Source organism: Protopterus annectens, chromosome 8.part0 (genome assembly GCF_019279795.1).
Source record: "Protopterus annectens isolate FY-2018-M chromosome 8.part0, PAN1.0, whole genome shotgun sequence".
NCBI classification, from domain to species: Eukaryota; Metazoa; Chordata; order Ceratodontiformes; family Protopteridae; genus Protopterus; species Protopterus annectens.
The window spans coordinates 1,413,682,645-1,413,706,240 of NC_056741.1; the positions used below are offsets into that span (position 1 = coordinate 1,413,682,645).

The window sequence follows — 23,596 nt, forward strand, 5'->3', positions numbered from 1 at the left end:
CACTGTCAACACCCTCCTCCTGCATTAACGGTTCCAGATGCTCACCTTCCTACCCAGCCTTCCGGCACTGGATGGTAAAACTACCCATGCTTACTCCATATCTTTTCTCCCTACTTTTTTTCCTGTATCATATGCTGCACTTATTTTTTTTCATTCTGTATACTGTTTGAGTAGTTATCCCCTCTTCTGCTTTTTCATTACACTCTTCCAATATAATCTTTGTGATGTATGTTTCTAACCCATCTCTGAGCACTGCTATCCTATCTGGGCTCAGCTGGAATCTGTAACTGTAATGAGCTGCTCTCTCTGTTTAACTCTCTTTTATTCTTCTAACAGACTGAAGCTATTCTGCCTTGTCCTTTGCCACGGTCAGTTGTGTACTTCATACTTGTCCTCTTGCTTAGTGTGATGGCTACTGGCACAGGCAACACTTCTGAGAATGTTACCTTCAACCCCCTATAATGACATTTCTCTGCCACCTCCCTGGCCCTGCTTTCGACTGTCGCAGCTGTCCCCTCTGACAGTTTATTTTTGCCTGTCTGCACTTCAACATGCATTCATCCCATCTCCTTGGTAGTATACACCTCTGGTAGTATACACCTCCGGTAGTATACACCTCCGGTAGTGTACACCTCCGGTAGTGTACACCTCTGGTAGTATACACCTCTGGTAGTATACACCTCTGGTAGTGTACACCTCTGGTAGTATACACCTCTGGTAGTATACACCTCTGGTAGTGTACACCTCTGGTAGTATACACCTCTGGTAGTGTACACCTCTGGTAGTATACACCTCTGGTAGGATACACCTCTGGTAGTGTACACCTCTGGTAGTGTACACCTCCGGTAGTGTACACCTCCGGTAGTATACACCTCTGGTAGTATACACCTCTGGTAGTGTACACCTCTGGTAGTATACACCTCTGGTAGTGTACACCTCTGGTAGTGTACACCTCTGGTAGTATACACCTCCGGTAGTGTACACCTCTGGTAGTATACACCTCTGGTAGTGTACACCTCTCTAGTTAATGGAGGGGATTAAGGCCATGAGTTGTTAATGAGCTGGTTCCTGTAGTCCACAGTTTCACCTTGCTGAGTCTGAGAAATGTCCATGTGGGACCAGTGCCCTACCCTGGTTAACAAATAAATATAAATAAAATAAATAAGCTTACTCTCATGTCTTACTAAGTTTAAGCACTGAGACTGATTTTCCTCCAACTCAGTCTCTCTTGTCTCCTTTAAAAAGGCTATTAATTCCCTTGGTGACTGAGTCTGCATTCAACAGCATTCTTCCATCTGTCCTTATACTGGCTTTAGCATAGAAGTATGAGGAGCAGTTTGATGAAATGCAATCTACAGGATCAAAACGGGTTTCATACTTCACAAAAGATTTGAGTGAAGAAGGCAACTTTGAAGATACAAAATAGACATCTGGGGTGACATAAGGAATGGTTATCATAGCCAGGGTAGTGCATGATTGGAATCACCATCCTGAAGATGCTTTGATACCAAAAACTGTTGCAGAACCAAAGAATGAATGAGACATGCATAAGTCAGTTTGAGAGATGAGGAATAAATCATTTAAGCAGGATTTGGAGCTTATCCATTAGATAAGAAAATGGACAGAGAAGGTAGGGCAAGCTATTCTTTTCCGACATCAGAAACTTCTTGAAAATTCATTTTGAGGCGCAGTACTTGTTATAATACCTGAAATGTTCCTTTTCTAAAAGCAGCAAGGAGATAATTCCAAAACATGGACTAGTTTTAGAAAGCACCTTCCTGTTAAGACAGAAACATGCACTGTCCAGGAATTTACTTCCAGATTATCTGGATCTAATGAATTGGGCATTGTTCATTGGTGGTAGATGGTACTTGTGCATGAGGCTTAAAAAGAAAAATTGTTTGAGTGCGTTGGTACAGAAAATTTTAGAGAAGAAATATTTTAAACTACAATGTTCTTAGACTTTGATATAGAACCTAAAGCTGCCAGTTGGTCTTTGCTGGGGCACTCACCATGTTGCTTAATAGTGCTTGCTTTCTGGAGGCAGACCAGGAAATTAAGTGTGACTGAACTTAAAGATATATATGTGTATATATATATATATATATATATATATATATATATATATATATATATGCGTGTGTGTGTATGTATATAAAAATAAAATGGCCTTTATTTACCCAGTGTGTCCAAGCTTTAGTGTAGGATATTGCTTTGAGCAGACTCGTGCATATTTTCACAACAAATTGCATAGAATCATGCAAAAATGCAAGTGTCTCACCCAAATTCACATGAAGACCATCTGCCACTTTTGGGATGTGAATCTATACGTTTCTCAGCCATTCCCTTTACTTTTAAAGATGGTACTGTCTCAAGGCTAACTGTAAACAAAATATAAGGCTGATCTTCAAACATAAGCAAACAGAGCCATAGTGATTGGAAACTGTAACTTCTTACACATATCTCAACCAGTTACTTTCAGTACATCTATTAACATTTTGATTTTGCAAAACTCATTTTATTTTTCAGTAGCAAAATACTACAGAGTAGGCATAATTGTGCATTCTCATGTATAACCCTGAAGCACTGGAGCCAATAACTACCTTACTGAGTTACATTATGCAAATACAGACTGTTAGAATCATAACTTCTGCTTTCAGCACGCAGTAGTCTTAATTATAGCTCAGTATTTAACTTGTGTATCATGGTTGTAACCACTGTTTCATTTTTTTTTATTTGTGCTGGTGTTTCTTTAACATTTTAATGCTGATTCCTTGTTGGTTCCATACTGTACCATGAAAGTAGTATTGCTGGTTACAGTACAACTTTTTTTCTCCACCACAGCAGCTGATCTCAGGACCTACCATAACCACCTCCCTGATACTTTCAGTCCTTGACTATCTCCATGCTTGTTATAGACCCCTCCCGTGTAACCCCTATGAGGAGGTCTTCCTCTGGAGGAAGCCCATAAGTTCAGCAGGAGTGTAGATCTCATGCTGTGAGTGGGATAGGGCCATGCAAGGGTCTTGTATACTGTGGCTTGTGGGGTGTTTTTCTTCTGAAGCTCTGCCTCTTTCTGATGTACTGAGTTGCGTCAAGAGGTGGGCATGCATTGGGCACCATAAGGTCAGTGCTCCCATCTACATGTTGTGACATCCCTCATTTTCCCAGCCACCTTATGAATGCCAGTGGTTTCTAATCATGGCTCCCATATCTCCATTTAGCTTGTGTCTTAGGCATGTACCTGTACTGTTTAACTTCAGCCTCCGCCCTGAAGGAGGTCAGTGGCTACTTCCTCATCATTCCCTTTTATTAGCTCCTCTAATGTCCAGACGGGTAATCAAACCCGGGTCACCTGGGTTTGTAGTCAGAGCTTCTTTAATCTTTACCACAGAGGTGACATATAATTCTAATAATGCTAGTGCTATTCGTTTCCTTTTAATGCAGTAATCAACAACCTCTTTTAGCTGTTTAAATCTTCTTTTCTTGTATATACTTCACTAAGAATTCTGAATTTGTAAAATGGCTGCCCACATTTTTAGTTCTCTTTAAAGGTTTGACACGAGTATTTTTAATTAAAGGACAGGCAGAGAATTTTTACTGTCCTATTGTATTAGCCTGCAGTTTTGCTAATGTCAATAACAAAAAAAAAAAAAAAAAAAAAAAAAGAAAACAACTTACGGCACAGCAGACAAATTAACATTGTTTCATTTATTCTATCATATTCATTTTGAAACTGTAACTTGCCTGTGTTGTAAGTCACATTGTGGGCTCTATATTTTCAAGATTGTCTAAATCAGTGGAATTAGGGAAATGGTTAAGCACATCTTTAATTTATGAGATCCCTTTCTTCCTTAGCCCATCCAGATGCAAAAGTAATATGACTGAAACCCTTAAATCTGTAAGCCTCCTGAAGTGCAGTTCTTTTGTTTACACCGTTCTTCCTGGAAATAAAGCCAATCAGGTAACAAGTTCTGCATTATTGAATATTTGTTATTCTATCTGCTCTAGTTTGCTGAAAATGTTTTTAAGTGTAGTTTACTTGCAGGAATTCACAGACTCAGTTCTTTCAAGTAGAAAACAATGTAAGTATTGTAAATTGTCAAAAATACATGCACAAGAAAAAGGTGACAAGTACATCATTAGGGCACATTTGATAAGAAGTAATAGGTATTAACCATCAACCAGAAAGGAGAAAGACAGGTTCTGACAGAGACTTTGATTCTGGCAAAAAGTGAGTAAGGTTGTAGCCGGAAATGACTGAGATGAATAAACATTTAGAGATGCAAAGTTCTGACTGGAAACTGATTTAAAAAGCCCAGTTATATGACAAGTAACTTTACAGTACTTTGCAACTTTTATAGTTGAATTATGGTGTGGTTTATAGGGTCTATATTAGATAAACAAACGCTTAAATGTTCAAATCTCTAAAGGTCGACCTTTAGAGATTGAACTGTTAAGTGTTCGAATATCTTCAAAAATTAAAAAAAAAATAAATAAAAGTAAAGAAAAAAAAACTAAAGGGTATAAGCAGGGGGCAAGCCACCCTGCACCCCCACACCCCTTGCTACTTAAATATACCAACTCCAAGATCACACTACAGTGTAGGGAATGGGACATTTCCCATTTCCTACACTGTAGTGCACTGAAGTGCGGTCTCGGAGTTGGTATATTTAAGTAACGGGGGTGTGGGGTGTAGGGGGGCTTGACCCTTTCATTTTACTTTTTTTTTTTTTTTTTTATTACATTTTTGAACACTTAACTGTTTCACCTCTAAAGATCGACCTTTAGAGGTTCAAACATTTAAGCGTTCGTTAATGTAATATAGACCCAGCTTAGGGTCTATATTAGATAAAAGAACACTTAAATGTTTGAATCTCTAAAGGTCGACCTTTAGAGATCGAACAGTTAAGTGTTCGAATATCTTCAAAAATTAAAAAAAAATAAATAAAAGTAAAGAAAAAAACTAAAAGGTGTAAGCAGGGTGGCAAGCATTAGAGATTCAAACATTTAAGCGTTCGTTAATGTAATATAGACCCTGTTTATATACCATCATAGAGAGTGTTTAAATGATTACCCGTTTCAGGTATGAGTCTAATAAACACACTGTCTTCTTTGGCTTTCAGAAAGGAAATGGAATAAAAATGTATCTGAAGGTCAGTAACCCATGATAAATAGCAGATTATGGAGTTCAGTACAGGAATATACCAGGACAGCCATGTATCTTCCACTGTTACATCACTGGATGGATGTGTTGTATAGGAATATCTTAATTTATCTTCATAGGTTCATAAGTAAGCACTTGGCTAGTTGCCATTGTGGGCCATTTTATGCCTACCCAATTTCCTTTTCAGTGGTAAAATCAAATCCTGTATTTTGTGTCTGTAAGATAAGCATCCCAGCCATTATAGCAAACCCAATCGCTGCAGCAGTTCAGAATGTGTACACACACTAAATTTCCAGTGTATACCCACATACCTAAACTACTCAAAAGTATGTGCTCGATCACATTTTTATCTCGTTTGTGGGGATCATCTCTACCCTGACTGTGAGCTGTACCCCATAAGCACCCAATCTATAGTCTAGAATTCTGGCTTACATGCCAACCAGCATAGAACTATGCCAAGCATGAGGAAACTAGGAAGCTGAGACCTCGCATTCCATGGGCTAGGGAATGTAGATGGAATTGTTTTTGAAGTGACAATTTTTACAAGCACTGGGATTTCTGTATACTAGCCCTATAACTGTCCTGTGTGCCCAGTGCCATACTGGGAACACTAAGCCATGGACAGAAGTACTCTTCCGCACTTTTGCGAGTGATGGAAGCACTTCTTGGCTGGACCATACTACTGAATTCCTGGGTGTATGGAGTGCACTTCCAGGACTTTCTCCTAGAAGATGTTTCTACTGTAGGATTTAGCCACCATCAGCAATACATTCTCATCACCCATCCGGATCCTTTAAAGCCCATACTGTCAATGCTGCTATTCAAACCTGCATTTCCTTGGCAGCAATGAAAGCTTTATTCCTGTACACCACTAAGAACAACTGATATTGCTAATTTAATTAAATCTCAATGCATTTATTATTTAAATATTTCAAGTCATGAGCCTGCATAAATAACATCTGAACAATATACAATACTTAGAAACATGTAAAGGCATAATCCTGCATAAATTAAATCATCACATAAATGCCCATATGCTCAAAACAAAATATGCAAACTATATGCTTCTATAAAATGAAAGGAATGAAACCTCCACTTATACATTAGTAAAAGTATTTAAAAGTCTACAACTAAAACAATATTTAAAAATCTATACCTTTTCAAAAAAAAAAATGGCCAGACGGCTCTACATTAAACCCTAAGTTAATGGAGCCATTCAGGTAATAGCTCATGCAAATGGATGCTCTCCTAAAGGCCTAGAAGGAACACTAGCCAGAGTTCTCCCAAACCTTGAAACTCTATAATGACTACATGGAGATTCAGTGTAGAGATATTTTTGTAGCAATTAATATAAAGTACTTTAAAATGTTTATTTTTGCAGAACAACCATCTTGCCAGTAAATTTACAGTTGAGTCTTAAATAATTTCATTATTGTTGAGTCTCCCTGAAGCTGCCTTGAATGTCTTGATTTATGATTAATTCCAAAGTGGCTGTTATTGTAATGATCTCAAATTTTATGTCATGGTACAAGCATTAGTAAATACCTGCTTCATATAAATGATGGAAATCATAGACATCCTTTCTGCATTGCAGATTGTAGTTTTTGTATAAGGCAAGTTAGGTTGTTTGCACTTGGTGAACTTAATTCAGAGATATCCATATTCTGCATTGTAGTGAATCACATTAACAAATAATTTACAAGTCACTCACTTGAGCAGTTTAAATAACTGCTCATTTGAACACACTACAATCCCACACAACTCTCTGTATTCCTTTACTTAACAAAAATATGTGTCTACACATAAAAGCATGCAGGTGTGCACACACAGTCCATATATATATATATATATATATATATATATATATATATATATATATATATATATATATATATATATATATATATATATATATATATATATATATATATGTATATATAAACAGGCGAAACTAAAACATGTAGCTTTGTAACTCTCTCTGCCTGCATGTGTGTGTGTGTGTGTGTGTGTGTGTGTGTGTGTCTGTGTGTGTGTGTGTGTGTGTGTGTGTGTGTGTGTAGATATATATATATATATATATATCACACACACACACACACACACACACACACACACACACACACACACATTACTTACCCAGTGCAGAATTCCACAGGCCACACAGCTAATGATTTCAGTCAGAAAAGTACACTATAATTATACTGCTATGTTGCTGTCCTGTCTCATAAAATGTACAGCATGATGTCACGGACCCAGTCACGCAGCTGTCAAAATTGTCTAACCAAGTTTGCAAATGACTGTAAAGTTGGTGCCATCATAAACTCCGCAGCGGACACTAAGATGCTTCAAGAGGGCCTTTCCCAAACAAATATTTGGTGTCAAAACCATGGACTAAAACTTAACGTCAAGAAACATATAGTAGTATCTTTCGGCAAGCATGTCTTCCCTTGCAACTAACACACTTCTGAAAGTTGATCCCATAGTCAGGGATCCGGGAAACTATGTCAACAACAAACTGTTTTTGACTGCCATGTATCCAGTACTGTAGGGAAGTCCTTTTTCATCACCCAGCTTATATCTAAATGTATGGTGTCTAAGTCAGGGATGTACTCGTTCCATTGTACTTGGCTTTCTTTAGGCTGATCATTGCATATAATGCAGTACCCCTTTCTGTATGTACCTGTCCAAACACTTATCACAGGTGGAATGAACATAATGCTTCCTCACTAAAAAATCATACAAAAAACTATGCTGATCATCTCAAGGCTTTGTCCCTCTTTTCAGTATCATACAGGCTACTATAAAGCAGTCTCTGCCTTGCATATAGATCCTGAGCAGATCCTATCCTGTGAGACCTATTACACATTTTCAAGTCCAGTGGTAGCATAAACATCTGATTAAAGGATCTCAATCCCTTTTGCAACACAAACAGGACGTATTGAGGAGTAAATATGCATCACTGAGAACATCACTTCTATGGAACCATCTTTCACTCCGTGTTAAGCAAACAACTTCTCTTACTCATTTCAAACATAATTTGAACAACTGGATGGGAAACTGTAAATTCAAACCTGTTTTAGCACCCATGTCCCTCATGGAAAGGGGACAACAAATAAATGTTCTTACATATCCTTTTTCTACCCAACTCTGGCGTATTCGTACACAAAATTCAAGGGCTAAAGAATTACCACGGGATGCAAGGCAAGGCATCTTAAGATCCTCACAGATCAATAGTCTTGTAAGTACCTATGCACCCAGGAACCTATGTAGCTAGTTAAATTAACAAAAGAAAATTAAAAACTGGTAGTTTCAGCTCAGTATTACCAAATAACACCCTTTTCTGTATGTGTGCTGAACGTATGATAGTTTGATGCCTGATAAATGAAATGTCTTGTACCGTGCTGTTAATTTTTTTTCTCTTTTTATGGCTCCTTGAAACTCCAACTGCAATGATAACCCTACACGTATGGCTACTGTCAGGTCCCAAAAACCATGAATGCATAAAAATAATAACGGGACCAGCAATTCATTCAGCAATCAGTTCCTTAATTTAAGTGCAGAAGCACATACAAGAGTGTAAAAACAGACTGGTTTCGGCTGTCACCAGTGCCTCTCCTCATCCAACAGGCCCTCCTCCTCTGTATGTACTGAAAGGCTACATTTATCCATTCACTGTTATAGGAGTATAACACAGTACCAGGTGAATCCAGAGAAGCCATGGGGTGGAGGTGTGTCTCAGTTTGTGCAATGTATGCAGGTTTGTGTGTGTGTCTGTAAGGGCATGAATGAGACTATAAGGATGCGTGTGAGAGTATGCATCTGTCTGGGTGGTCTCAGTAAGGGTTAGTCAGGAGATCCTGAGACTGGTGTGTGTGTGTGTGTGTGTGTGTGTGTGTGTGTGTGTGTGTGTGTGTGTGTGTATGCCTGAGTGGTCATGACCATGGTAGGTATGTAGGTGGTAGGGGATGATAGATAAGGGATAAGACTGGAAATGTGAGGGTGTGTCTCAGACTGGGTGGTCTCAGTGTGCTAGATTGGGGATCAGAAGTCTAGATGTCTGTGGGTTTGTGTATTTGGGCATGTATGCAGATGTGTGGGTGAGTGTTTTCATGAGTGTTAGTGTGAAGGGCTTGTTTGTGGCAGTGTATATGTTTTGTTTGTCTGTGGGGGCTACCTTTGCTAACACGGCACATGGGCTACTGGGGCAAAGACTAGTGTGTGGTCAGGTCTCTGGACTCACCTGGTAGTGACAGTGCTTGATTCAGAGACATGGTAATGGACTGCTAATGCTGTATTTCTCATTGCAGCTTTACTTTGTTGCTGAATCAGAATTTATCTCCATCTCAGTAATTGAGCAAACCACAATGGGCAAGAAGAGAAATTCTCTGAATCCCAGGGAATATTTTGCTGGCTTTTTTTGATATGGTGATGAATGTAGGCAGTTTCCATAATACTGGGAAATACTCCAAATTCTAAAACAGATTTGCTATATGCCTTACAGGAATGACAGTGGAAGTATCACAGAATCTTACGAATTTAGTTATAATGCCATATGTACCTTTCCTGTTAAAACGTCTAGTAGACGTCCACCAGTGACTCACTTTTAACAAAGATAATGACTAAAATAAAAACTCTGATAAGAAACCAAACAGATCATTTGCAGAATCATTCAGATGCAGATAAGCTAACTTAATTTACTTTTTTCATTTGTGACTTTAAATGGTCTAAAATTCATATGCAAGTAAGTAGGGAGGGTACATATTGTGAGTTAACATGATAGTCCTGTTATATTTTTACCATTTTGTTAAGGCTATTAAAGTGCCATGTTCACAAGTTTGGTTGTCAAGCCTATGACTTACTTGCCTTCAACAAGCTTGAACTCATGTATGTACTCACCACGTAAGTATTAACAGTATTTATAAAAGAGAGTATGGAATGGAGTTTTCTGATTTTAAGTGAAAATTTATTCCATAATCTTTCAAGGCATTTCATTGTGTACGTGACAAATTTTTCTATTACTGTTATTTATTTTTAGCATTATGTTTCATGGCATAGACTTTAAAGCAGAACCATATGAAACTATTCCTTAGAGACCAGACAGAGATAACTTCTAAGTTAACTTTAAGAAATAGAATATAATAACAGTTCTTGTAGCCTTTCTATATAGTTCGTTTTTCAACTCAGTGATTTTTTTTTTTCTTTTAAGCAATTGTTGTACTTTTTCACTTAGTTTTAGATGTCTTGTTTAAAGGCTACAAAACACAACAGGTTTTCAAGAATCAGTCAGATCAATGAGGTATAAAGTACTACTGTATCTCTCTGGAGTGACTTGATATACCCTTTAGAATTAATTGGCTATAGAATATGTTTTTCTGACTTTAGTAGAGGCAGACTAGTTAAAGTTTAAGTTGTTGTCTGTCATTATTCCTAAATCTTTAAGGCTCACATAAGTTTTTATGTTAGTTACAATTTTGTTGGAATCATAATTTACGTTCTTTGTACCAAGGCTCATGATACTGCACGTACTGACATTAAAAGTGAATTATTGTTGTATCATGTATGTAAAATATTTTACTAATACAAGCCTAACAACATGGAACACATTCCCCATTAATCTGAGATCTCTGAAAAATTACACTACTTAAAAAAAAATAGCTGCACGACTGAATAGCAACACAGCACAGCTAGATAAATTGGCAGCTTGAGCAGGAAAAAAAAAGCTCCACAGATCATACCTCGTAACAGCTATCTCCCTTTGCCCCACCTTAGCTGTGGCTCTGTAGGTACACTTCTCTATAAATAAGTTATTTGAAAATAAAACTCATATTAATAAACTACTCTTTGACAACAATGTCTTATTGGAATCTTACTCCCATTTCTCTATTTGAGTTATCAAAAATGTCGACAAAGACAACAGTGACATTGTCCTGCCATGTTATCTATGTATGTGCTTTACATACAGACAAAGCTTTTATAACATCCAACCCTGTGTATTTCTATGTAAATATAAATGCAGCCCCCTGTCTTTCTTTATAACAATCGACTGTTGTTTTGACTCTAAGTGCAGTAATGTCTGCTGTGATGCAACTGAGTGTATGAAGTTTATATAATGATATCATTCTTTTTATTTTGCAAAGTATGTCATTTATAGAACTGTTATTGCCACATGGCTTAGGTTCTGGCTGAAAAAGTTCCTTGTGGCAGTCCACTTATATGTTTAATAAAAATCTAAATACAGAAATGTAATTTTTCAAGACAATTTTGCAAACATTGGTATCTTTATTAAAGTACACTACTAGACTTTATTGTCATGCATTGTATGTATTCTGCTGCAGATTGTTTGTAAGACTACCAAAACTGTGCTGAGCTTTATTATTATGCTTTACATTTCCCTACTGCACCAGGGTAGTGACTGAAAAGGGTCATTGTAGCAGAACTTCTGCCTGGTTATCAACCTGCAAGAAATGTACAAAAGTTAGTGGTTGTTGGCATATTTAGTTATCAGGACTTCATTCCCACGTTTGTATTTGAGATGAATAGTCCAAAAATAAATGGCCTTTTGTAGAGACCCATGGGACAGCACTGGAAACACCTATTAGGATGGTCAGATAACCCATTACTCTGACTTATTTTCTTTTGACTAACCAGTGTTTTACTCATTGAACAATTCCTTACTGGAGAAATCACAGGTCTGGGAGATGAATATTAAAAAATATTTCAGGAATTGCCACTGTATTTATTTTCTTATAGATTACTTAGACATGACCTCTGCCTCATTTATAAGACAAAGTCTGATTCAATTCTATTTGAAGGTCTATGCCAGGAAGACACTGTTGGGGAGTCAAATCTAGACTTGAGGAACATAATACTAAAACAAAATAGTGATTGATAATAGGGCACAATGCTTTCCAGGATTGTGATATATGCTAGCTAGGTAGGTAGATAGATATATGATGATAAATAGGAAATATTAACATGGGTTTACAGTAGTCATGTTTATTGAAGGCAAATAGGAGAATCAAACCTATGACCCTTGGGTGTCTGTGTGTGCATGTGAGCATGGCTGCATGAGAAACACCTTAATAATAATTTTCAAATAATTAAAAATTATACATATGTGACCTACACATTGACCCACCTAGGTGATAACCTAGGTCACCTATTATAGATGCCAACTTTGTCTTTGGTACCCATTCCTCAGCCTTTAAGGGAATACTAAACATTTTGTTTTAAAATGCTTGTGCTGTATAAGATGGAAATAGGTTTTCACTAAGCAGATGTTTTTATCCAGGGCTTGCTTAGACTCTAGCTACTCCTCTTACATGTTATAACATAATTGTCCTAAATAATTTGTAACACTGTTGAATGTTCATAAATGTGTCCAAGGGAAGATATGTTAGTGTCACAAACTTCTTGCAAAGTCTAGTGAGATATGTCTGTTCCTTGCACATGGAGTTTACCAATGACTAGGAAGTTTGCATCATTAGCCATGTGGGTTTTAACCTCAAGTGTTTTGTGATTGTGGACTCTCCCTTGTAACATGTTATGATGACAGTGTGCACGTGATGTAGTTTATTCACTATTATACCATGACCCCCCCCCCCAAAACGTGCACGCTGATTGGCCAGCGTGCCCGTTGTAAATCGAGTTATACTAATGGAAAAAGGTCTGGTCGCCCGGACTTTTTTCCCTTAGTATAACTCGTTTTTTTAAAACACTGTCTCGCTATGTTAAATGGGTTTAACATAGCGAGACAGCTTTAAAATAAGCAACGGAGATCTCCGTTGCGTATTTTAAAGCTGTCTCGCCATGTTAAACCCATTTAACATAGCGAGACAGTGTTTAAAGCAACGGAGAAAGCAAGATCTCCGTTGCTTTTTTTAGTGTCTCGCTATGTTAAATGAGTTTAACATAGCGAGACAGTTTTAAAATAAGCAACGGAGATGTCCGTTGCTTATTTTAAAACTGTCTCGCTATGTTAAACTCATTTAACATAGCGAGGCACTAAAAAGCAATGGAGATCTTGCTTTCTCCGTTGCTTTGCCAACTCTGATGTACTGCGCAGGCGCAGTACATCAGAGCTGCCGCGGATGCCAGACATCTGCGGAAGGGCAGCAAACAGGCATTATACTATGCCATTATTTAAAAAAAGTAATAGTTTCTTTTCTTAAATAATGTCATGGTATAATAGCAATAACCCACTTCTGGGTGTGGGTAATGCTAAATTTACCCACGGTTGGCTTTGTCTGGTCCCTCGGGCTTTGCCCTCGGGACCAAACCACACCAACCATGGGTAAATTTAGCATTACCCACACCCAGGCATGGGTTATTGCTATATTACACTAGAACCGCTGCATGTGTAGGGATAAGGGTATTTTCCTGCTCACAGGGTGAGCTGCTGTTGAGAATTTACCGTCACTACTGTGTATATACTCACACCAAACACCAAATGTTTTTGTGGAGACAAGTCTGTTTGACATAGACAGCTTTAACTTCATTACCAAGCTTTTTGTGCCCAGTTATACTGTTGCAAAACGTTTAGCAAAGTTATGATACTTTACTCACTTTTGGCAGACCCAAACATTTTTGTTGCTAATACTGCATTTGATTAGTGTGAATTACCAACAGAGCTAATATAGCAAAAAACATCTGTTTAGCTATTTTTTGTTTGTCCTACAAAACAGTACTGGGTTTCTGAGGACTGCAGAACAGTTTAGTCAGCTGCTAGGGGTTGCTACATTATGTTGGTCATTGTCATCTTGTTGCTTGGCTAGTATTTCTGTCTGATTTTGTTGCCTTTATTCAGAAAAAAAGTGTGGTTAATAGTCAGCAAACCTGGGTGCATGTATAACAACTTTTGAAAATCTACACTCGATATCAGTGGTCATTGAGACAAGCAATATATTCTTTTTTGAGAAATGACGAGGCCTGGCTGGTTCTTTTACAGTTTGTGATAGTAAAATAGCTTAAAACTTCCTTTATGGCACCCAGTCCCTTATAGGCCCAGTGCCTCTAATAATTATGTTATCTTCAGTAAAATAAAAGTGGCACAAAAGACGAATGACACAACAAAATAAGGCAGGAGCTTAATCAACCATTGTGTGTGAGTTTTAGTAAAGTTTGAGTCCATCTTTGCAGTTCTGTTTGGTGTTTTAATACACAATATTTAACCTTGGCTTCACTAATTTTCATTCTTTCGAACAGAGAAGTGTGTTAGCCCAGATGGACTATTCTAAAACTCAGTCTGAGGTGTTCATCAGTTATTTGCATATGTCACCAATTTGTACACCTAGGGATCTGTGCCCTAGAATGTGGCACTGCCATGTGTAATGCAGAGGCTGTACATCATTGTCTGGAGATAAGTAGAAATGCAGCTCCAGCAGGCTTCCAACCTTGACTTTGGCTTACAAAGAACTGATCTTTTTTTTCTGCAGAGAAATAAAAATTAAGTCATTCTACTACATTTATGAACCAGAGATGACCATTATATGCAGCTTGTGAATATGAAGGTATGGAAGTTTAATTCTTTTATTTGTTATACAATGGGCTAAAATTGGGGTCTCAGTGTCTGCAGTATGGTTGCACATGTCAACAAGATTATCACTCTGTTTTTGTGAGACAAAAGTTTTCCTTTTTACTGCTTATACATTGTCATGCATTATTTTTTGAGAACCCAGGGTTTTAGGCAGTGAGATTAGCCATGTGTTGAGGCAACATTTTGGAAATATAAATGTAGTTGCTTCATAGATAAGCAGTGTAGATTTGATTGAATTGTATAAATTGAAATGAGGGTTTGTTGGGAAGAGAAAGAAATATTTTGTGTGTGCTTAGTATATATGGAAGTAGTGACATTTGGTGAATCAATGTTAGTTCAATGTGTTTAACATTGATCTAACAACATCGAAATGCAAATGTCAGCAACTGTCTGTGCATTTGCCAGGGTTTCTCCTTGGAACATGCTGTGTTAAAAGAAAGTGTTTTCTGTAGGGGCAAGCCCCTGCACCCCACATGTTGGGGGGTTGCATTCCCCAAATCCCCTGCTAATTATATGTCTATTAATCTGAAATAGCAGAATTTAATCCTTTATTGCATAACTGTTGACCAAAATGGGTCGACCATATATAGGTCGATCTTAAGCCATGATCAACCAATCTAATGGTAACCATGGGTCTAGTGTGTATAACTGAACCACCCTAATGTCGAATGTAAAACACCAACAAAATAAGTTTGATCATACACAATAGTGAACCCCCCCCCCCGAAAACAATAATATAGAGAGAGGCCAACTATTTCCTCTCCCAATATTAAAACACTAAACCTCCCCCCCTCCATAACACCAGTCTCAAATTTGTCTTAATATTGGCAGTGTTACAGGAAGGTTTAAATAACATTAAGGTGAAAGGTTAGGGTTGGGGGAAGGGGCAGCATTAGGGTTAGGGTTAGCACCCATTACTAAAGAGAGCAGGGGGCTTCTTCAAGGAGAAGTAGCCATCATTTTTTTTTTTGGTGCAGTGGTTAGTGTTGTCATCTCACAGCAAGAGGTTCTCCGGTTCGATTCTCAGCTGGGGTGCATTCTGTGCGGAGTCTGCATGCCCTACATACAGCCGCATGCGTTTCCTCTGGGTGCTCCAATTTCTTCTCACTTTCCAAAGACATGCAGTAGGTGCACTGGACACTCTAAACTGGCAGTAGGTGAGAGTGTGTGTGCGAGTGAGTGGTACAGATGAACTACTGAGGCAGGGCTAGCACCTGATGGTGTAAGCCTTGGCTCAAGATGATTGTCACCATTGAAAGTGACACCCTGACCACATGTGCAAAATGGGGAAAAAGGGGTTGAGGATAGATGAATGGAAATGTCTGAAGAGCACATGGAAGTAGCTATAACTGATGAGACCTGTCTTTGGATGAAAGTAATTGGCCCTCTTGTTTTTTTGCACAGTTTCAACAGTCACTGATCTGGCATTGCAAGAACAGTGTTCATTTGTATGAAATAACTTTATTATTATGATATATATTTTTTCTACAACCTTGCCTCTGAGGTGTACACAGTAAAGTGACTGTAATTGATGGGTACAAAAGTCATCTCTGGAAGTAAGTGCTGTTCTTTGATCATTGTCTAACGATGTTAGTTTCCATCAATGTATTTGCTAAACGCAGTGTAAAACTAGTTTTTGCTACAGCAAATATGTGTGTGTGTGTGTGTGTGTGTGTGCATGCATGCGTGTGTGTGTGTGTGTGTGTGTGTGTGTGTGTGTGTGTGTGTGTGTGTGTATTTAGGGAGGTTGTAGTTTATCTAAGAGTAACAGGTTAGATATTTCTGTCACTTTCCATCCCAGTCATCAGCCTTGTACAAGCTAAATCGCTATCTTTGATATCTGTCAGGAACAGACTGTGTGTAAAATTAACTGACCATTAGTATAGTGGCAGGATGAGTGTCATCATCATCTCACAGCCCATGGCTTTGGTTCAGTTCTTGGCAATGGCTTCTCCTGTGTGGAGCCACCACTCCCTTCCATGTGTCTGTGTGGGTTTATCTATGTGCTTTGGTTTCCTCTATTCCCCAACAGTGTGATGTAGTTAAACTGATACCCCACCAGTTTGACTGTAGGTGAGCGAGCAGAGTGTGTGAGTGTGTGAGTGTATGTGTGTGTGAGTGTGTGAGTGTGTGAGTGTGTGTGTGTGTGTGTGTGTGTGTGTGTGTGTGTGTGCGTGTGTGCGTGTGAGCATGTGAGTGTGTGTGTGTGTGTGTGTGTGTGTGTGTGTGTGTGTGTATACATCTTATGATAGACCTAATTTTTAAGGACAGTGTCAATGTATCTTTGTTTAGATAATAATAATAATTAACAATTCGGCTGCATAAAGGGCAGATCCTGCCTGTTAAATCTGGTTGTTTTTTTTTTAAATTTGACCAAAGCCATTGACGAGGGCAAATCAGTGCACACAGCATATCCTGACCAGGCAAAGGCTTTCAACACAATCCCACATATAGGTATTACCAATAAACTTAGCAAACTGAATGTAAACCCCTTCATTTTAAGATGGATTGCCAAATGGCTCACAAACCAGACACACACTATCAAAGTGGGTGACTCCACATCAACCAGCAGACCAGTTACCAGTGGGGTGCCACACGGGTCAGTGCTGGGCACCCTACTGTTTGGTATATACTTCTCAGAAGTTCAGGTCAACACTAAGGAGTTGTGGCTGACCAACTTTGCAGATGACTGCAAACTCGGTGCAATCATTTAATCCCCAAATTATGTCAGTATATTCCAGGAGGGTCTCACACAGACCAACGACTGGTGTATTAGTCACAGACTCAAAATGAATGCAAAGAAATGCATCATCATTCCCTTCGGCACAAACAATGTCTCCTCACGCTATCACATTAACAACAATACCCTAAGTACTCATGAAGTGGTAAGGGACCTGAGATCACAAGTTGACTGCAACCTTAACTTCTACCACCATGTGTCTACTGTAGTAAGAAAAGCTTTCTACTTTGCACACTTGATCAGTAAACTCATCACATTGAGTGCAAAAAGCACTTATCCAGCTCATAATTGAGTATAACACCCCATTTGTCATGTATCATACTAAGCACCTGCAGCAATTAGAGAGACCTCAGAGGTTTCTAACAAAGAAGATCAAGTGGCTCCAGCATGTGCCTTACACAGACCGACTAAAGTCCCTGTCACTATACTCCATATCATACAGATTTCTTTGGGGAGACTTATGCCTGGCCTACAGAGCAATCCAAGACCCAAACCTAATGAACTTGCTGCATATCCGTTCTCAAATGGGTCTAGGGCTACCCATTCCAGGGACCTAAATATGGTCTCTGACTTAAATAGGACATGCTGGAGGGACAGATTTATCTCCCAGTGACTTCCACATCTTTGAGACTGGCTGCCAATTCATGTGAAACAGAGCACCTCTATGACACTGTCCAAAAGGAAGCTGGATGAGAGGATGGGGAACTATAAATTCCTACAGGAGATAGAGCCACAGCCCTCCTGGACATGGGTAGGCATCACTAAATGCAGTATTGGGTATTGACTAACATTTCTATGGTATTACATTGGGATGAAAAGGCTAGGCTTAAAATGACCTCCAGGTCGATAGTCTAGTAATCTCCTTTGATAGTAATAATAATAATAATAGGTTCATAGGTTCATACTAGGCTATCTGCCCTAAGGCATTTATAAGCCTAGCCCAAAGTTTTGTGGCTATCGCCACCCCTTAAGTTTGAAGGATACTATGCCCATTATTAATATAATAATAATAATAATAATAATACTAACAATAACATCATTGATTTTTATCTTTGGACACACACAATTTTGCATTCTCATTTAGTGTAAAACCATCCTTACTTAGAGATGTGCACAGAAGATCACTGTAGCTTGTGTGTGTGTTTCTGTGTGTGTGACTGTGGAAACACAGAAGTCACTACTACCTTCATGTTTTTCTTATACTCAACTGTCTGAGCTGTGCACAGAATGCTGTTAAAGCTTGTTTACAGGCTTTGGACAATGTTGACATTATTTCTCTAACACCACCCCCTCCCACCCACCAAATCTCAGAGGTGTACACACAAAGTCACTACAGTTTGTATAGAGGTAGTATACTGAGTGTCTTCTGTGTGGAGACATGCGTGAATGGGCGTACCTTCGTTGAAGGTTGTGTGTCAGAGTTGGCAACTCGGCACGTACAAATCTACTGCCAATCATTAGCGGACCGGAGTTCCGCTGTGGCGACCCCTAACCGGGAAAAGCCGAAAGACACAACAACATACTGTTTAGGAGCAGGTTAGAATATATTAATCTGATTATTCTTATTTTCACTTTCCTCACAATCAAAGTATGAACCTCACATTCAGGTAGTTACTTTTGGGAAGTAGGGGATAAGGAGACATGCTGTTATGACAGCAACAACTTGAACTATATTACTATGCCCTGTTTGTTCCTTCATTTTTGCCTCAGTCTGACACAAGAGTGGTACACATAAGGTGGCTGTCTTTTTGAGATAGGGGTGAGGAGGTATGCTGTATGTATTTTTAACAGCAGCCACTTGAAATTTATGACCATGGTTGTTTGTGCCTTCACCCCAGACAAAAGGTGATTACGTTTTTTTTTGGGGGGGCGGGGGTAGGCACTATTGCCAGAAATTATATATGTATCCTTCTAAGCATTTCAATGTGAACTTTATAATCTTTTTCAGACAGAACTTATTTCTTCTTTAAATGGAAAATGTAAAAAGACTATGTTTCTTTCTTTGCTCATTATTTTTGTTCAGGCCATCACTGGGTCAAAATGTTGGAAAATAGCTCTAAAATGTACCTTAGAGCAGCTATAACTCCTTGGCTTCTGGGGTCCTACCAGCTCCTAGACTCCTGGTTTGAATTGATTTTATATAACAGTTATGAAGTGTACTCATGTACAGTTAGTGTGTGTTGAAAGGATGCAGGAAAAAGTAAAGAAAAATAATTTTGAATTTCTTTCCTTGCTTATGTTTTTGGTGCATGAAGTCATCAGATCAAAAGGGTGGAAAGTAGGTCGAAAATGCACTTCACAACATCTATAACCTCATGGTTTCTAGGAGCCTAACTGTCCCCAGATCCCAAGCTTAATTTGACTGCTTATTCCACAGTTGTCATTGTGCACTCCTGGCCAGTTATGGTATGTTGAAAAGAAGCAGGAAAAAAAGCAAATTTGAAGAATAAGATTGAATTTCTTTCATTAATTATGATTTTTGTTCAGGCCATCATTGTATCAAAAAGTTGGATAAAAAACCCTAAAATGTAGCATAGAATATTTATAATCCCCATGATAAAAAAACAAACTAAAATGTAGCACAGAATATCTATAATCCCCATGATAAAAAAACAAACTAAAATGTAGCACAGAATATCTATAATCCCCATGATAAAAAACAAACTAAAATGTAGCACAGAATATCTATAATCCCCATGATAAAAAAACAAACTAAAATGTATCACAGAATATCTATAATCCCCATGATAAAAAAACAAACTAAAATGTAGCACAGAATATCTATAATCCCCATGATAAAAAAACAAACTAAAATGTAGCACAGAATATCTATAATCCCCGTGATAAAAAAACAAACTAAAATGTAGCACAGAATATCTATAATCCCCATGATAAAAAACAAACTAAAATGTAGCACAGAATATCTATAATCCCCGTGATAAAAAACAAACTAAAATGTAGCACAGAATATCTATAATCCCCATGATAAAAAACAAACTAAAATGTAGCACAGAATATCTATAATCCCCATGATAAAAAAAACAAACTAAAATGTATCACAGAATATCTATAATCCCCATGGCATCCCACAGATCCCCAGGTTAATTCATTTATTTTCTCCAAAGTTTGGGTTTATTGAAAAAGTGTGGGAAAAGTTGAAAAAAAAAAAGAAAATGCACAGAAAAGTAGAAAAAGTAATTTGGATAACCTGAGGAGGTGGTGGCAGAGGGAGTAAATAGGGGCAGGGGGTATTTTACCTAATTCCAGCCCTGGCTGTGATATATTTTAATTAAGTTAGACAGCCTGGTGAAATGCCTTTCATCACTTGCTATACAAAAACATAATATGGGTGCAGGGAAAGAATAAGAAATGGCTTTTCAGGATATGAAACGCTGACATAGGCTGCATATATGCTGGTTCATTATTTATCTGATTGAGTCGATCCCTTCACTTTGTGGTAGGCTGCTTGTTTGCGGGTTCATTATTCATCTGGATGAGCTGATCCCTTTAATTTCCTGTAGGCTGCTTATATGCTGGTCTGTTATTCATCTGTTAGAGGTGATCCCTTCATTTTTCTGTAGGCTGCTTCTCTGCTGTTTCATTATCCATGTGACAGAGCTGATCCCTTCCCACAATGCTTTATCTTATGCCATAGCAGCTGTACTTTCAAACAGAACACCTGTTGTAGTGAAAAACAGCTTGGTTTTATGGCTCCCCTGTTGATACCTCCTGAGAAAAAAAAAACATTCTAGCTGGACAAGAAAGATTAGCCAGCATTTTTTAAATTAAAATGTTTCATAAATAATTGTGTGATCAGGGTTTTGCCAGAAACATAGATCATGGATCACCGATTGATTTGTTTAATGAAAGGAAACGTTCCACAATTAGTGTTGTGAATCAGATTATTTACAGACTAGGAGAGCATCATGCTTTTGAAAATGCATCAAACTGGCTGCTCATTTAGAAACCCCTATAGACCTGGACACCAGTGAGCAGGTATCAATGGTGCATTTTATTACCCATATACAATTGAATATGTGGCTTCTAAAGCTGTAATAGTGTCACACATTCCTGCACAAGTACTGAAAAGATTGGCCTGTATGCCATAGTGCTTCACAAGACTTATCTTATGCGTCAGAGATAGCTGTGTTTTGTAGGAGCCTAGAGTCAGTGATCTTCCAAGGTTGCTAGCGGTTTAATTGGTCATGGTTTAATCTCTCCAAGTCCTTTGGTTTTCTAATACCATGATGGGAGTGGACCCCACTCCTAAGTAGAAGTATGATTAAAGATTGTGAAATTAGTATTGTTTCAGTCTTTGATGCTCGCCAAAAGTGTTGTTCTCAGCACATACAATGTGGCTAGAAATGACTGTTTCTGTAGTTCATACAGAGTTACATGTATCGGTAGTGTATCTAAATATGACTGTAAATTCTTTCAGACCCATTACTCCTACTAGTATTGGAACTGTCTGGGTATCCTTCTACAACATTGCCTTCATTTCTGTCTGTAAATCCTGTACTTTATGATTTTGTGTCTCTCTGTATGTACGACACTGTAATCATTGTGTGTAGTAATTTTAATGATCAATGCTACTTTTGTCTTCTTTCATGGACTACTATATCCGTTTTTTTCACAATTTTTTTTTGAACTGTTTGTAATGGGTGATCCCATGTGATATAAACTTCATCATTCTCTATAATGCTTTGTGGTTTATGTTTCTACTTCAATATTGTAATTTTTGCATAATCCCCAGTGCATCAGTCTTGCCACATTATTATGCCTTTCACTATACAGGCCCTCCGCCATTAGTGTGTCACACCCAGCAACATGATGAGTGACTGTTTACAGTTGTTTTTTATAAAACCTGCATTTGTTTGTTACTCTGACATGCTCAATGGACTGTGTAAACCAACAAGTATGTAAGTCCAGTATCTTGGGCTGCCAGTATTAACCTTTCATCTTTTTGTTTAAATTCACTTGTCCTTAACCATTCCTGCTTCAGATCCTGAGCGACAAGAGGTTGTTTCAGGAGTGTTCTATACTTGCAACTATATTTACACCTTTTCTACATTTCTTGCCTTCTTTATCTGGTCCTTAACCTTATCTTCTTTCTTTCTTTTGTATTTTGGCATATTTAGTTGCTCCCTGATTTTTGTCTACCAATGGTTTGATTTCCATTCCCGCTTGACACCACTATATTTCTGCTAAACTAAATAAAGAAGTCATCTTAGACTTGTTTTCCTCATGTTTTAAAACTTTCACTACATTTCGCTGTTCTGAGGTCAGCAGCTATGCACATGTAATCAATGTCATTGAGGCCCATACCTCCTTCAGTAGGGGGAATATAAAATCTTGGTATACACTGATTTTATAAATCATTTGATAAATGTGAAGTACTTTTCTCTGTTTCCTGTCCAACTGATCCAATACCTTTTGGGGCCAGACAGTCACCCCAAAACTGTAAATTAGAACAGGAAGAGCAAATTGGTTTATACCTTGGACTTTGTTCCTAGATGTCAGGGCTATTTTCAGTATTAATTTTATTCTTCTAAAATATTCCTTACTAAGTTTTGTTTACATTTGTTCATGCTTTATTGCTGATCCTTTATCAATTTCCAAATATTTATACACTCCTTCCTGCTCATGTTCCTTTATATCACATTCTTGTCCCATACTGATATTTTCATAGTGCTGCAGCTTTCCTACTTTAAATGTTGCTTTTGCACATTTATCAAGACCAGATGACATTCTTTTCTCATCTGAGAAAGTTTTCATCATTTCCAGTTGTGCATTCAGCTCCTTATGTGATGAACTATATAGTTTTAAATTGTCCCCAAAAAGATGATGTGAAGTCTTTACACTTTTGTTGTTGTCTGGGAGCCAAACCATGACCTAATTTGTTATGTAGACAGCTTAATGGGTTAAGGGCAAGACAAAAGAGCAGTTGTGACTGCAAAGTCCCCACACTGGGCCAGAAATCAAGGAGTCTGAATCCTCACCACTGACACTGGAGAGGGCCGTGCACTTGGAATACAAATGGATATACTCAGTATTTCCGGATGCAAACCTCTCTGCATCAAGAACAACACAAAGTGCCTCTCTGCATCAAGTCTGATTTCCCTTAAGAGCACACAGGGAACACACTCAGCCCAGG

General features: G+C 38.1%; 1 protein-coding gene across 1 annotated transcript in view; it reads left to right on the forward strand.

Moving 5' to 3' along the window:
* Positions 1-23,596, forward strand: part of GRIK4 (glutamate ionotropic receptor kainate type subunit 4) — a 5,029,336-nt gene that overhangs the window by 812,438 nt on the left and 4,193,302 nt on the right. The window lies entirely within an intron of this gene.